This window comes from Gavialis gangeticus, unplaced genomic scaffold (assembly GCF_001723915.1).
Source record: "Gavialis gangeticus isolate Ggan-Ray unplaced genomic scaffold, GavGan_comp1, whole genome shotgun sequence".
NCBI lineage: Eukaryota > Metazoa > Chordata > Crocodylia > Gavialidae > Gavialis > Gavialis gangeticus.
In genome coordinates this window covers 160336944-160341942 of record NW_017729032.1, presented here as the reverse complement: position 1 = coordinate 160341942, position 4999 = coordinate 160336944, and the positions used below count along the sequence as shown (strand labels likewise).

General features: G+C 42.5%; 1 protein-coding gene across 1 annotated transcript in view; it reads left to right on the top strand.

The window, feature by feature from the left end:
- Positions 1-2536: 2536 nt before the first annotated feature.
- The window catches only part of LOC109303360 (interleukin-5 receptor subunit alpha-like), a 102733-nt gene continuing 100270 nt past the window's right edge, over positions 2537-4999 (top strand). Inside the window, exon 1 of the mRNA XM_019525564.1 lies at positions 2537-2882. The gene's annotated coding sequence lies outside the window, so the exon portion shown is untranslated. The remainder of the gene's footprint in view (positions 2883-4999) is intronic.

Sequence of the window (4999 nt, the reverse complement as noted above, 5' to 3'; positions counted from 1 at the left end):
TACTTCTTAAATCTGAAAATTGGGTATTTTTTAATCAGAGAAAAAAAAGATATCTGGTGATCACTAGTTTTTTTTTTTTAGATTCACCCTCGAGTTTGTAATGGATGAGGATGTGCTATTTACTGAAACTGACATCAGAAAAATCTGATAAAATTTCTCCAAGTTTTGAGGTATAGGGTCCACTATCTAGCACAGGGGTTCTCAACCTTTTTCTTCCTGAACCCCCTCTCCTCCTCCAGCATGCTATAAAAACTCCACAGCCCACCTGTACTATAACAGCTGCCCAGATCCCCAGCCCTGCCAACATGGCCCTGGGTACAGTGGGTGGAGCTCAGCAGCGGAGAGCCCTGGGCCACCACTCATTTGAGCAGCAGCAGCATAGAGCCTCTCCTGCCCAACTGCAGCACCATGCACAAGATGGAAACTGTGGGGCTGGGAAGGGTGAGGTGGGCCCACCCCTGCCTCTGCCCTTTCCTTTGGACTTGCCTCAGCTAAGACAGCTCCTCCCTGCACCAGGCCAGGCCAGGCAGACCCTCTGGGACCTGTTCCCAACCCCTCAGGGGGCCGTAGACACCCAGCTGAGAACCTCTGATCTAGCATTAAAACCTAGTTTAACTAGAGACAAATATCTGTAGTGTAAGCTGACTGAATCCAGTTTTTAAAGATTTCTTAGTGAAAGTATCTCACTTACACTCGTTACATTCTGGGACAGCATGTGCCAGAGGTAATAACGTGATGTATCAGACCATGGCAATGAAACTTGGAGTGGTAACCATACTGTTTTCCTTTGGAAACAGACAAGAATGAAGAAAGAGAAGAAAGATCCCAACTACATTTAGAGTTCTATAAAATGTAATTGCTTTTCATCAAAGACTATTTCTAATCAGTCACTAGAAGTAACTACCATATTTCATGGGCAGGGGCAGAGAGGAAGCCAGCTCTGCCTGACACACCTAGCCTCCCCCCACCCCCTCGCCCTTGCCCCACACTCTGTGCTATGTCTGGGGCAAGCCAGCTCTTTCTCAGCCAGTGCCAGGCATGCTGCTGACCACAGGACCCAGCTGAAGACACAAATGGTGAGCCTATCCTGCTTTTGGCAGAGTCTCTCTGCCTGGCCCATGGCCAGGAAGTGAGCTGCCACCAGGCCAGGCAGTCCCTGAGCTGCGAGAGGTCTGGTTCTTCCCTGCATGGCAGCAACACCCTCTGGGGCTGGCTGAGAGGGCTACCAGCAGGCCAGGTGCTGCCTGAGCTCCCAAGGGCTCAATCCAACTTCCCAGGAACCTGCCAACATGTTCCCTTTCCCGTGAGCCCACCAAGGCTTCTAGTGCCTTGCACACTGAGGTGAGGTTGTCTTATACACCAGTCATACAACAATCCTCACTTTTTTTTACAGAAATATGGGTTTGACTTATATGATGTATCAACCTATACACCATGAAATAGGGTAAGTGCTTAGTATGCATCAATCATCCTCAGGGTGCAACAGGTATTGATTCTTGTGAGACCCTTGTTCAGTTCCCTCTTCTTTCACATACTCACTCTGTAACCATGGACCAGGCACTTTATACTTACTTGGCAGCTTTGTTTAGGATTGGAAATACCTCTACATACCTGAACTTCACCTTCTGTTTATGGAGAAAAGCATCTTGGAGCATCAAGGCATCTAACTCTAAATCCTCATTTTTCTCCTTTAAAGGAGAAAATCCATGTTTTTCCACAGCAAATGAAAAACCAAGATCTCTGGTGATAAGCAAGTTTCGATCGGTAATATCTTTTAAATGACCAACTGTATTGTTGGGATAGGTGTTAGACAAGCCTATGAAATGGCCCTCATTGGATGTGGGAAAGAAGCAGATAATGCCTAAGTTAAAAATAAGACAAAACAATAACCTTTAACTCCATATTAAGTTAAAGAAGATAAAGAAGGCAGTAAACTTATAGACCGATCATATTCTTGTAACACTTGAAGAATTCTATTTGAGACAAACCAATATAATTTTTAAATTGATTTGTCTGTAGTGTTAATTTTGGAAGAGAAAGAAAAAAATCTGTGGGTAGACTACTGATATGTTGTGAGTTCAGCAACAACACTCTGGACACTCCTGGGTTGAACTAACAAGTATTTATTATTATAATTCTGAATCATATCCAGGGTTGATCCTAACAATTGCCCTCAGTATATATATGCAGAACTTATACTTCCTCTGCTTCTGCCTTGACCTGTCCAGTCCTGTGGAGACAGAGGAACCAAGAATGCCTGTGGCTCCTCATGGCAGAGAAAAGGGAGTCTCCAGTGCTGCAAAACTGCCACAAAGCATCTGAACCCTACAGTGATGAACGTGAGGGCTTTGGCCTTAAAGGGACAGTACAAGGAAAACAATAAGACACAACAACTACAGATCTTACTGTGCTATGGCAGTCCTTCTAATGCCTTGCAGTGACTCCAGCTGGACCTGCCCCCCATGATACTTCCTCATATCAGTCAAGTGAAAGAGGAATAGTGTAGATTCTGTTCAGTCGTTTGCAGGCCACTTGGGCAGACATAGAAAGGGAGAAAGCTGCTGCATGAGAAAGGATAAAACAGATTAAGGCTATAGCCACAGAAGGAAGTAGAGGGTTTCAAATGCTGCAACTGTAGTGATGTCTAGGTTTTGAGTTAGTGTTTGGTCTTCATCAACAATTCATGGGAAGAGTAGGCCACTAAAATGGGGACTTACAAAAGCCAGTCTGATTGGCTGCTGATGCTAACCAATAGCATATGTCTTAGAGAAGAGTGGTTTGTCTTTCTTTATGCTCTCTATAGGGCTTAAGTACCTCCCTCTGGACTGCAGAGAGGTACTTTGCTGCACTCTGGCTTCACAGCTGTGAATAATCTTTTGCAGGTAGGTGGCTCAACACCTGTTGTTTCAAAAACCTGTAGGCTGCTGGTTAGAATTATGACCCTTCAGAGACATGGGCAATCAGGGTATGAAACTCTACAGGAAGAGACTAATTGAACCCTTGTGTTCCAAAAACTGCTTAGCACTATTAATTCTGGGGTGCTTTGGTGGCTCTGGATTGGAGGCATTTCCATGGTTAGGCAGCACCTAACTTGAGGATTTTGAAATTGTCCATTTCTGGTACACGCCACTGAAGTGGGAAATACAGTGGACTTGGGTATCTCAGTTTTCTTTGTGGATCTAGCCCTTAATAAATATAGATCTGAGCAATGGGGAGGAACTGTGATACTGCCAGTTTTCTGGCTGGTACCTGGGGGAACCCCAGCCCCATTTTAGGGAAAGGCTACAATCTAAGACCCAGCAATCATGCCACCTTACAGGAGGGTAGAAATGGAAATATCTTAGTGAGAGATGTAGGGACAATTATGGTACCATATACAAAGTTTTATAAAGTAACTGGATTATCTGGCTTTCATTTGAAAGAAAGAAATGCAATGCATCATGTCAGTTTTCTCAGTTTCACAACATGGTGTGAGCAGATAAGTTCACCCTTTAGAAAGTGAACAGATAAAATGCCAAGGAAGGGTCAGTCTGGGAAGGTCAGTTTTGAAAAGGTTTCTCTATATGTTACAAGACTGTCCTGTTGAGCCATGCCCTGCTCTGTCCTGCCCACAGACTGCCAACAAAGCTTACATCTTCTGTAATCATTTACTCCTTTGAGAAGGAATAGATAGAAGTAAAACCTATTTTTGATAGTATGTTATCTGAACTATTTGTATAATTCTGCTCTAGTTCTCAGTTAATGAATTTCTAAAGGTTTATCTACAAGACCACGTGGTGGGCAACCTTTTTGGCAGACATGCCACAAATTAGCCCTGCTCCCGACCTATGTACAACTCCAATCCCCGGCAGCTCTGCTTGCTGCTTCCTGTCCTATGCTCCCTGACCAAGCTGCTGCTCTGCTTCCTGCTCTATTTGCCACCCTGCTGTTTGTTTACTTCCTGATTCACTACAGAGGCTACCCATGCCACTTGAGGTACATGTACCACAGCCTGGCCACCCCTGTGCAAGAGGATGCTTGGGAAAGTTACGACAATATAAAGAAAGTTGTGAAATCAATGTGCATATGTTAAAGTGCATTTACCTGGAATGTGGATGTTCTTAATTAGGGAAAAAAGAGTTTATTTGCTTTAGTTTAGTCATCGCACACAGAACATTTAGCTGGAATCACACTCTGAGAAGTCCTGAGCAAAGCTGTGAAAGAATTTAGGGTTTCCTAGCTGAACTGAAAAATCTGGAAAAAATGTATCTGGCATAGATTACATTTTTTTTTCTTAATAATGAAAAAGTTCATTCTGTTATTTGCCATATATTGACTGGCAATGAAAAATACTTAGTGTTCAGGTTTTGCTCCCCTTCTTAATTATTATAAATGTAAGTACATTCTGAAATGGAAAACTGAAAGGGTTTCATTTTTAAAAAATCTCAAATGAAAGAGATTCCCAGTCCCCTGCCCCTTAAGGGGATTTCTCAATCCCCTTAAATCTTTTTTTACAGTCAAAGTATTACATGGATTTATCTCAAATCCATTGATAGTTTTGCAGGACCAAAAAGTATTTTTTGAAGAATAAATTATCTGGACATTTCTGAAAAATGTCATTCAGCTCTCTTTTAAAAAGTTGCACAGCTGAGTAAGGACTGTAAGAATGTAACACAGTTTTCTTTAGCTTCTATTTAGATCTTTTTTCTCAGTAAAATAAAATCAGATTAAGTTTTACTGATGTCCTAATCTGTTTTCCATGATAAGTGTGAAACTGATATGTGGTTCACAAGGGAAAAATGATAGTGATAGTTTCTCATCGCCAGATCTACTTCACACACACACACACACACACACACACACACACACACTAAATTAAAAAAATATATATATATATCTTATATATATTACATCAGAAGCTATCACCCCTCTAACTTCTGTGGCAGCGGGAAGGGGAATTTGAGGCTCTGCACCGAAGGCTGGGAAGAGAAGCAGGCTCTTTAAAAGCCAAACTTTTAAC